General features: G+C 37.0%; 1 pseudogene; it reads right to left on the reverse strand.

Annotated features, from left to right (window-relative positions):
- Positions 1 to 462: 462 nt before the first annotated feature.
- LOC138421565 (sodium/potassium-transporting ATPase subunit beta-3 pseudogene) lies at positions 463 to 1,273 on the reverse strand (annotated as a pseudogene).
- Positions 1,274 to 12,474: the final 11,201 nt, after the last annotated feature.

A 12,474-nucleotide genomic window follows, 5' to 3' on the forward strand; every position in this document is an offset into this window, starting at 1 on the left:
TCACATACAGAACTTTTACACATACTGAATTTCTTGTATCTGTAAAATTATTTGATGTTGGTCACGTACCATTTAACCCCTAAAACTTTGCTGGCATAAAAATATGACAGTTAACCAGTCAATCTATAAAATATTTACATAGCACAGTACATTAAGTTTTAGACACTTGGCAATTAAGCCACATAAAAATTGGACAAGACCCCCAACCTACATGTTCAGAATCAGGTGTTCACAGTTCCTATCTGGTGACTGTACATGTGTCAAAAGGCAGCAGAGGCAACAGGCAGTTACCTCAAAGGACATGGACCACTGTTATCTGGAAGCACACTATGTCATCCCAGTGTCATGTACCACTCCACCTTTCTCTAAGGCGGTCTCATAATTCTGCAATGGCAGGTCTGGCTGATACAAAATGAAGACAGACAACAAAACATTTACTTTGTGGAGACGTCCTAACTCCTACTACGCGTGCATGGTGATCTTGAATGCAACTCGTCCTAAAAACTTATCATGGTCATTCTGAGTTTTTAGGTCGGGTGATCTCAACTGTTACTTTTTTTACATCACCATCACTACCAAAGCTGAGCTGGACAGCAACTAGAGACTGCACATAGCTCCCATGCAGTTTTGTTTTGTTTTCCATAGTATGGAAATATTTTAAATCTATCTTTCCATTGGGAGGATAAGTTGATAGAACTGCTGTGCTTTCACATTTTGCAATACAGTCTATCCTTGATTCTCCTTGAGGCTTTAATACAATTATTCTGCTAATTTTCACAAGGATACAAGGGTTTCCTGATTGGTAGCCAAATGTGGGATCATCCATACCACAGTATGCTTCAAGTAAGGAAAGAGGAAACTGACATGCTGTGTATTCTGGACCCTTCTGCTCAAAAGTTTCTATTGGCACAATCTGTGAGATTCTTCTGTTCTTCTAAGCCAAATGGCTTAGGTCATCAATGTACGCTTGATGAGATACTGAATCAGACAGGCTGAATGAAAAATCCAACGCTGGCACTGGTTTTGGAAAAACCACAAGTCCAGGACTAGGAATCTGGTCACGATATTTTGGAACCGTCTTCCTTCAGAGTCTGAAGCATGGCCCACATCCCGCGAATGGAAAGAGTGCAACCAGGAACCCATAAAAGACTGGAGAGAAGAGCAAGGTCAAACCCCAGCTCTTGGCGGTGCGCCCCAGGAACTCTCCGGTGGTCTGGTTGTGATTCCACTCGGCCAGACTCCGGTTGAAGGACTTCTTGTTTCTCTTCTTCATGGTGTGTGTGCTTACTGCCAGGGGAGCGGCGGGGCGGAAGCTGTGAGGAGGATGGAGGTGCATCCCTGTTATAGAGCAGAGCAGCCCTGAAACGTTGGCAGAATGCGCATCGGCGGAGGAAACCTCCTCAATGCAGTGAGCGTTCAAGCAGGAGTGTATTCTTTACTATTATTATTATTTTTATTATTGAGGGATAATTGCTTTACAAAACTTCATTGTTTTCTTTCAAACCTCAACATGAATTAGCCATCTCCCCTCCCTTTTGAGCCTCCCTCCCATCTCCCTTCCCATCCCACCCCTCTAGGAAAGTTATTCTTAACTGCTGGTGTTTGTTGTTCAGTCACTAAGGTGTGTCCGAGTTTTTGCAACCCTGTGGACTGCAGCATGCTAGAATTCCCTGTCCTTCACTCTAACCCAGGGTTTGCTCAAACTCATGTCCATTGAGTCAGTGATGTCATCCAAGCATTACATCCTCTGTCGTCCCCTTCTCCCCCTACCCTCAGTCTTTCCCAATATCAGAGTCTTTTCCAATGAATTGGCTCTAGGAATCAGGTGACCAAAGTATTGGAATTTTAACTTCAGCATCTGTCCTCCCAATGAATATTCAGGGTTGATTTCCTTTAGGATTATCTGGTTTGATCTCCTTGCTGTCCAAAGGGCTCTCACCAGGGAAGTTCTGACGATTCCTTTTTAGATATAGAATCAAAAGCACCATCCATGAAAGAAATAATATTTACTTCATTGAAATTAAAAACTTCTAACCTGTAAAAAACAATATCAAAAGACAAGTCAAGACTTGAGAAAATATTTACAGAAGACACATCTGAACAAACTAAGCATACTCTTGTCATACTATTGAGCAGTCAAGCTCCTTCATATGTACGCAAAGGAGTTACAAATTATGTCTATACAAAAACATGCACTTGGATATTTATAGCAGCCTTATTTTTAACTCCCCAAACTTGGAAGCAACCAAGATGTCCATCAGTAGTTGAGTGTATAAACTGTGGTATATCCAGACAATGGAATATTATTCAGCACTAAAAATAAATGAGCTATGAAGTTTTGGAACAACATGGAGAAATCTTAAGTGTATATTACTTAGTGAAAGAAGCACACCTAAAAAAGCTACATATGGTTTGATACCAAATGTACAACACTGGAAAGGGCAAAGCTTGGAGATATTAAAAAGACCAATGGTTAGTATGGTTGGAGGAGTGGGGAAATTAATTGGTAGAGCATGAAAGATATTTAATACAGTGAAAATACTCTGTCTCATATTATCATGATGGGTATATGTCCTTATACATTTATCTAAGCAGTGAGAGCTGTTGTATGATAGATTTTACAACACCAAGGGTGAACCCTAATGTTTTTTGGATGATAATGATATATCAATGTATGTTCATCCTTAGTAAAAATTAGCACTGAGGTGAGTGATGTTGATAATTGAGAAGAATATGTATGTAGGTGCAGAAATTATATGGAGAATTTCATTATCTTCCTCTCAATTTTGCTTAAAACTTATCTTTTATAAAAGTCTTAAAAATACATCAGAGTTTGAAACTAAAAACAGATGAAACTTCATCAAAATTGCTAAATATAATATCCACTTATAAAATTTAATGATTTTTATTTAGAATATTACTTAGTATAAAAACTGAAAGCAAGATTAATATAATTAAAAATCAAGAAAATATTTTTTAAGAATTAATACATAACCAAGTCACAAGAAACTATGAAGAATTGTCAATAAGTAACATGAAGAAAATCTAAATAAAAATAGAGATAAATCAGCTCATCAATAACAAATTTTAGCATTGTAAAGTTTGTAATCACTTTTTCAAGTAATAGGTAACCATGTTTATGTTCAAGAGAAAAATTTAACTGTGTATATTTGAAACTCTATACATTTGTAATTTTAAAAGAGTAAAAGTTCATTGTTAATTAATTTCTTATGGGAACAGAAACAGAAATCAGCTTAGCAGGTACACAGATATACTACAGAAACACATATTTTAAAACATTTTCTTTTCTTTTTTTTCCCCAAAAATCAGGAAAATAAGACTGATGGAATACACTAGAAAGCTCAGAAACAGATGTACCCAGGAAGATACAGCAATAATGGTACCTGAAATAATAAGGAGGGGTGGAATATCTAGGATTTGATTTAGAACAATCTGGCACACCACATGCAAGAAAAAAATGGCCCATATTTTGTTATTAAAAAAAATGTAAAAGAATTAAGATTGTGGAGTTAATTATAGAAAATTCCAGACGATAAATTGACAAATAACTGCATTCTTGAGTCAGGAAAACAGATCTTTAGAAAGCTAAAAAGGATAATTCATAAGAAGAAAATATAATGATTAGAGTATATAAAAACCAGTGACTGTATTCAATGTAAAATTCTATACTATGTTAATTAAAGCCAGATAGTCATACAATTTAAATGATATGTAAAGCATCTGTACAATGTCTAAAATAATTAGAATGCAGTATAAAATGGTACAGATTATAGGTCATTGCCTGTTTTCAAATATTGGCACATATCTGATTTTTGTTGTCTCTGTTTTTGTAGTTGGCATATTTCTTAATGTCCTTGTGGATCAGATTTCTTTTTATGTTCCAGTGTTATTTTGATCATTGTACTTTTATGGAAATTAATCAAGTTCAGACATGGAATAAGATCAGAACAGTGCATGGGATATAAACATTTAAATAAATACAGTTATTAATATGCATTAAAATATAAGCTATTATTTTGTCTTATTACTTATCATCTTTTACCAACAAAGGCATATAATTTAGATCACCAAAGGGATATTTAAATTTAATAAGATAAATACAAGACAACAAATAGAAATATGGCCACAGATATAATTAGGCAATTCATAGATGGGGAAACATGATTAATAAGTAAAGCATATCAAACTTAAAGGATATGCAATTATTGTTTTCACTTTCTATCATCCCTGCAATTTGCATGTAGCTTACATTTATTGTTTCATGTGATTTAATTGGCAGATTTTTACACTGTACATAATTAATGGAGAAGTGGATCTAAATTATTTGCTGTCTCATCATTTATGAACAGAGTATAAAAACTCCTTAGTCTCAGAAGTAATCAGAGAAATGCAAATTTGAGAAAAGAGAAAACTTTACACTCATGACATTGACCCAAATACTAAAAAAGTTAAGTTACACAAAAGTCTGGTGAAGATTTGGAACACAGAAAGCATCCTGTGGGGTTCCCTTGTGCCTCAGTGCTGAAGATACTGCCTGCCTGCCAATGCAGGAGATTTGGATTTGACCCCTGGTCCAGGAGGATCCCTCATGTCATGGAATAACTAAGCCCATGAACTACAGCTACTGGGCCTGTGCCCAAGAGCCCGAGAGCCACACATACTGAGGCCTGCATACCCTAGACTCCATGCTTCACAACAGGAGAAGCCACCACAGTGAGAAGCCTGCACACCCCAACTAAAGAGCAGCCCTGCTCACTGCAACTAGAGAAAAGCCCTCAAAGTCAAAAATAAATAAATAAATACAATTATTTTAAAAAAAAGAAAAAGAAAGCATCTTGTATCTCTAATGGGAGTGTACAACCCTGAAAAGTCATCTGGGAGTATGCAATGAAAGTGGTTATTTGTATACCACAAGACTCACCTAGATTTCTTTTTTTTTAATATAAATTTATTTATTTTAATTGGAGGTTAATTACTTTACAATATTGTATTGGTTTTGCCATACATCAATATGAATCTGCCACAGGTATACATGTGTTCCCTATCCTGAACCCCCCTCCCTCCTCCCTCCCCGTACCATCCCTCTGGCTCATCTCAGTGCACCAGCCCCAAGCATATCTGTCTAATCTCCATTGTATACATCCCAGAGAAGTTATTACAAAAGTACTTTAAAATACTTCACATTGGTAACTATAATGTATTTGGGGGTTTCAAGATCATTTAGCAATAACCTAGGATTTCATCCTATTCAAATATCAGACATACAGTATGGAATATAGTCAACAACAAACTACATATATACACAGCAGCATAGGTTGATACATACATAATGATGAATGAGAAAAATCAAGAAGTGAAAAATATATTCATGTAAATTAAACATTACATACAGGCTAAAACACACAATTAAATATATGTGTTCAAATGCCTATACAGATAGACATACAACATTTTTTACTAGAACTTCTAAATGGGAAGATCCCTTGGAGAGGGACATGGTGGGACACTTCTATATTCTTGCCTGGAAAATCCCCATGGATGAAGGAGACTTGCAGGCTATAGTCCATAGGGTTGCAAAGACTGAAGAGACTTAGTGCTCCTGGAGTTAGGGAAATAACAGTGGGGATTCAGGAATAGAGTGGGAAAAAAAAAAAGAAAGGAATTGTTCATTTTTGGCCCACTGATGATAACATATTAAGAGCACAAGTTTGACATTTTAAGTTAGACAATTAATGAATGAATATTATACTGGTTTGGGGCTCTAGATTCTGTTTCCTTTGTGTTTGGCGTATTCCTCACCAATTGCACATATTAGGTGCTGCTAGGGGTAAAGAACCCGCCTGACGATGTAGGAGACACGAGACATGGATTTGATCCCTGGATCAGGAAGACCCCCTTGGAGAAGGGGATTGTGACCCACTCCACTACTCTTGTCTGGAGAATCCAATGGACAGAGGAGGTTAGCGGGCTACAGTCAATAGCGTTGCAGAGTTGGCCACAACCTAATTGACCTAGCATGTAGCAAGCACATGTTCACTTTAAATCTGATCTTCTGAAGTTCTTACTCCCTCAGTGTGTTCATCATTTCCAAAACTTCTTGTTGGAGAAGGTCATGGAGAGGACTTGACTGCTGGTTGACCTGCAAGCTGGACCCAGACAATCAGAGATTCTTCCCCTATCCCCCACCCCAGAATGTATGTTCCCACCCATCATTCCAATGCTAAGAGCTATTTAAAAGACACAGCTTTGAGAGAGTAAAGTGTTGTTGAGACCATCTGGACTGAATATGTGACCAAACCCAATTAAGGTCTCTGTATAAACTTTTAAGATCCTGACAGGCAGATGCTGAGAACTACTTGTCTTGTGGCTGCCAAGACAAGTCTCATGTGTAAAGTTCCCTTACTTATGAAACCTGGCACTTGTTAACTGAGAATGGTCTGCCTCTTCTACGTTTTTGTTTGGTCTCTTCTTGCCCTTTTTGTATGGGGACCAGTTTCAAATTTCACTCAGGTGCCAAACCAGCAATAGTGCAGTAAGCCAGGAGACTAAAGAAATGGGTCTTGGGAACAAGGCATCCACAAGGGAAATCCCAACGGTGGTGCTCAGTCACTCAGGCATGTCCAACTCTTTGCAGCCCTGTGCACTGTAGCCCTCCAGGCTTCTCTGACCATGGAATTGTCCAGGCAAGAATACTGGACTGGGTTGCCATTTTCTATTCCAGGGAATCTTCCCAACCCAGGAATCAAACCCAGATCTCTCATGTCTCAAGCATTCTCAGGCAGATTCTTTACCACTAAAGCCCCCTGGGAAGCCCAAATAGGCCATGAACCTCTACATGGGGAGTTGTGGCCCCTAGGATAGATGTCTGTAGACTATGTGGATGCTCTAAAAATGTTGGCTGATTTGATGCCCGTGTGTGAGGAACTGTGCACTGTGGAATAGAGAGGAAATAAAGGCCTGTGCAAAGGGCTGGCCTCTGCTACGGGCTATTCAGCTGGCCACAGATCCTAAAATAGAGATTGTAGCCTGAGTTAGAAAGTTGGAAGAAGAGCTAAGATTAGAGGGGAATGTATGATGGTTCATTACTCTGCAAGCTTTGGGACTGGCAAACAAGATGGGAGAGTAAGATATTATGTCTGAGACCCCAGCTTGCCGTTTTGCAAGGCTTGGCTGTGCTTAGGCGCTCAGTCATGTCCTACTCTTTGTGATCCCATAGACGGTAGCCTACCAGGCTTCTCTGTCCATGGGGATTCTCCAGGCAAGAATCCTGGAGTGGGTTGCCATGCTTTCCTCCAGTGGATCTTCCCAAGCCAAGGACTGAGTCCAGGTCTCCAGAATTGCAGGCAGATTCTTTACCATCTGAGTCACCGGAGAAGCTCAAGAATACTGGAGTGGGAAGTATATGGAGAGTACAATCTGCATTGGATCAAGGTTTGGGCACTGTGGCAAAGCCTGTGGGACTTGGAGAGGAGGGATTCTTTGGAAAGTGAGAAAAGCAAGAAGAAATATATGGTGACGATTGACAATGAAATGGACAAAATATTCCATACTGTCTGATCCCCAGTACAAAAGAAAACTGAGACACAGCAGCAACAATCCCAGTCAATGGGGCAACTCCCAATTCAGGAAATGGTGATGATGAGAGAATGTACTTCCACTGAACTTGGTATAGCTGCCGTGTTCCAGCAAAAGGCCAGGAAAAGCATGTAGGCGTCGTTAGCAAGGCTATGGGACACCTGATGGGGGTGGGGATGGTGTGGTGACAGCCTTTCTCTGACTTGGGGCAGAAAGCACAGAAAATGAGCAGTATTACTGTGCACTCTGCTCTCAGGCAGCACCTGCATAATGCTCAGGGGTTCAAGGTCTTCACTTCCTTATAAATTGCATTCTTCTAGCCTGCAGGAGGTTTGGCCCAATGAAGGGGATCTCCTTGGGCACATGGGGCCCTGTAAGTCCATAAAGGAGGTACAAAAAACTCATAGGGAGTTGGGAATAAGATCGTCTATCTAAGTCCCTGTGTTTGAAGGCCCTTAAAGAACCAACTGTCAATGCATGGGACATAAGAGATGGAGGTTCAATCCCTGTGTAGGGAAGCTCCCCTGAAGAAGGGCATCTCAGTCCACTCCAGTATTCTTGACTGGAGAATCCTATAGACAGAGGAGCCTGGTTGGTTACAGTCCATGGGATTGCAGAGTTGGACGCAACTGAAGTGACTTAGCATACACAATCAGACCACATTCATTTCAAGAATAAAAGCCAAGATAAGCCATTCACCCCCAACACCTGGTATAAATGCCAATATCCATAGTGAATCCAGATGTGGGACAAAACATATGATGTTGAGCGATCCTTTGCTGATCTGAGGGGAAAATGACAGATCCTGGGAATGGGTATAGGCTGTGGGGAAGCCATAAGATAGAGAGGAAGCTAAAAGCTAAAACACCACCTTGATTAGATTTTTCACTATGGGATAATCTACTATTTTTGTAATTATTTTATAGGTTTCTGTTATTCATATACTTTTTTTATTTCTGCAAGAAATTTGTCACAGTTTTGGGGAGATTTTTATATCTTGTCATTTTATTAATAAGAAATTATAATTTTTCTAGCTGTATTCCTTTATGTATGTTTTTAAAATGTATGCCTAAACATTTTTCTAGATTTTAATTGCCCTAAGCTTTGTGCATGTTATATTAAAAATTGCACTATTTTTCCAATTATATAATTCATACTTTAATTCTTGGTAATTTATTTTTTTCATTTTTAAAATAGCTTCCTGAGGAGAAAACTTAGTTGCTGTATTTTAAGTTTTGTACATCTTTTGGCAAAACGGATTTTCTGTTTTTTGGATGTGATTCTTTCACTTTCATTCCATCATTATAAGAAGATATATTTATAATTTAGCATTAGTTTTCATAGATGTCTGCTTTTATTGCATTGTCTTTAGGGAGAATGATTTGTAAGAAGGTAAATTTTGAAATTTGTTGACCTTTATTTTGTGACCTAATATATCATCAGATTTTCTTTATGGTTTCTGCGAATTGGAAATAAAATTGTTATAGCTTTGTTGATTATAAAGTTATTTATATAAGTATTATATTAGTTATTCCAATCCTCAGTATTTTGCTTATATTTTGACTTGGTTTCTTGGTGTCAAAAATCAGCCTATAAGAGAATTCTATATTAAAGTTTTGCAGATGCAACTTAACTGCATAATTTTTCAGGTCTTTAAAAAATAAATAAAACATAGATGAATTTTGACATTTTAAAATTTCATGTTTAATCTTTTACTTGAAAGATGATTTTATCAATTCACAAAAATGATAGATAAATATGGTGCTTAGATTTGTCCTGTAATCTTAGTTTTTATTTTATCCTTGCCTTCCTTTTCACATACTCATGTGGTTCCACATTTCAAAATTTAAAACTTTGATAGAGAATTTGTTTTGATAAATGCTTATGCTAATATTTAGATTATTTTTTCTTTAAATAGTTGGCCATCTGTATCAACCTACGATTAGCATTTTATTTTTTTGCATTGCTTTTCAGTTGGTCTTTATATAATATTTATCCATTATATTTGTGTCTATTATTATTCACTCCCTGCATGTGCTCAGTCACTAAGACTAATTTGACCCTCTACAACTCCATGGACTATAGCCCACCAAGCTCCTCTGTTCATGGTATTTTCCAGGCAAGAATACTGGAGTGGGTTGCCATTTCCTCCTCCAGGAGATCTTCCTGATGTGTGGATTGAACCCACATCTCCTGCACTGGCAGGCGGATTCTTTACCACTGAGCCACTGGGGAAGCCCTTTACTATTCACTAAATTTTATTAATCTGCATAATTTTAAGCCAATGTCAAACATATCTAATTATTACAACTTTAATCATCTTGTTACTAATTTTTAAATAATTTTCTCTATCCAGTTATAATTTACTATTTATATAATATTTAAATTTTTCTTATTTAATGATTGTTATATAGATGCTTTGAGCTCAGTTTAATAGATAAAAGAACATTTTCTGTTTATAATATTTACAACATTGAGTATTTATCTTCAAGAAAAAATTATGTTTCCATTCTTCATAGTTTTCTTTTTTTTATTTCTAGTTCAATTCAATTATCTAACCTAATCTTGCATATCCTAAAGTGTCACCTTCTTAACTATTGTTACTATAAATGTTTCTTTTCTATATTACATTCTTTTAAAAAGTGATTGCTGGTACTGAGTGATAGAGCATTTATTTTTCTTTTAAAATTAATATGTTCATTCAATATAGTTGTGTAATTATTTCAGAAATTTCTCAAAGTTTGTAGGCCCAGATTACAACATAGATTCAATTTAGATGATTTGTCAAATGAGTATGTTTAAAAAAAAAAAAGATGGAAAAAGAGATTGAAAGTATTAATGTGACAAGTTTTCATTACAAAAAAACAGAATTACAGAGATAGAGAAAGTTAGAACATGAAAGTGGATTTGAGTCTCAAAAAGATAGAATTTCTGTGAATGTAATTGGCCTAGAAGAAAAAAAGGATTGATTAGAGATTTCTGAGGAGAATTTAGTGTCACATCAGGAGACACTAAGGAAGTAGGCAGAATGGGAACTGCTTTTCCAGGAATTTGGTTGACTCATCTCTAGAAACAATGAAGTTACCAAGCATGATAGAACAGTTTGGAGGATACAAGAAGGCTGTCTCCTCAGTTTCTGATTGTTACCTTGAATTATTCCCATGGGTTTTACAGATGCCAAATTAAATCTTGTAACAAAATCATATTACTGCATATTTCTTTCCAATTACCTTACATCTTTTGTATTTCTCTACTTTATTTTTTGGGGCTCCAAAATCACTGCAGATGGTGATTGCAGCCATGAAATTAAAAGACGCTTACTCCTTGGAAGAAAACTTATGACCAACCTAGATAGCATATTGAAAAGCAGAGACATTGCCAACAAAGGTCCGTCTAGTCAAGGCTATGGTTTTTCCTGTGGTCATGTATGGATGCGAGAGTTGGACTGTGAAGAAGGCTGAGGGCTGAAGAATTGATGCTTTTGAAGTGTGGTGTTGGAGAAGACTCTTGAGAGCCCCTTGGACTGCAAGGAGATCCAACCAGTCCATTCTGAAGGAGATCAACCCTGGGATTTCTTTGGAAGGAATGATGCTAAAGCGGAAACTCCAGTACTTTGGCCACCTCATGTGAAGAGTTGACTCACTGGAAAATACTCTGATACTGGGAGGGATTGGGGGCAGGAGGAGAAGGGGGTGACAGAGGATGAGATGGCTGGATGGCATCACTGACTTGATGGACGTGAGTCTAAGTAAACTCCGGGAGTTGATGATGGACAGGGAGGCCTGGCGTGCTGCGATTCATGGGATCGCAAAGAGTTGGAAACGACTGAGCGACTGAACTGAACTGAACTGAGACAAATTGTACTGAAAAACTATCATCATCATCATTATATGCCCAGTGTTTTTAATAGAATACATCTACTCTAATATTTCATGAATATTCCAAACACATTTCATTGTTTATTATTATTTTTAGTAAGGAGAAAATATATTCAGACATTTATTTTATAATGTGTAATTGTGTCTGGGAACTGAATAGTCAGAGAAGACTTATGATGGGCTAGATTGAGGACTATTTTAAAAAATGAAACTAGTCTTTACATTTTCTCACCATATAAATTCTACATGTATAGGGGAACAGTATGGATTTTTCTTAGCAATAGAGCTACCATATAATCCTACATTGCCACTCTTGGGTATATATCCAGAAAATGATCTGAAAGGATACACACACCCCAGTGTTCATTGCAGCACTGTTCTCAATAACCAAAACATTAAAACAATCTAAATGTCCATTGACAGAGGAATTGATAAAGAGATGTGGTACATATATACAATGGAATATAACTCAGTCATTATAGAGAATGAAATAATACCATTTTCAGCAATATGGATGGACCTACAGAGTCCATACTGAATGCATGAGATCAGACAGAGAAAGAGAGTTCATACTGAATGAAGTAAGTCTGACAGAAAAAGATAAACATCATGTGACAGTCCTTATATGGGAAGTCTAAAAAGAAATGATACAACTGAATTTGCTTACAAAAGAGAGCCAAACTCACAGACTTAGAAAGGGAACTTAAAGTTCCCAAGGAAGAAGGAGTAGGGGGAAGAGACAGTTTGGGATTGATATGTACACACTGCTATATTTAAAATGGATAACTAACAAGGATCTACTTGTAGCACAGGTTACTCTACTCAATATTATGTAACAAATGGGAAAAGGGTTTGAAAAAGAATAGATATATGTATATGTATAAGTGAATCAGTTGGCTGTACACCTGAAGCTATCACATCATTGTTAATAATACTTCAATATAAAGCAACAAGTGAAAAATAAATTATATATAATTTTATGCAGAAATACACATGTAAA

Source organism: Ovis canadensis, chromosome 16 (assembly GCF_042477335.2).
Source record: "Ovis canadensis isolate MfBH-ARS-UI-01 breed Bighorn chromosome 16, ARS-UI_OviCan_v2, whole genome shotgun sequence".
NCBI classification, from domain to species: Eukaryota; Metazoa; Chordata; class Mammalia; order Artiodactyla; family Bovidae; genus Ovis; species Ovis canadensis.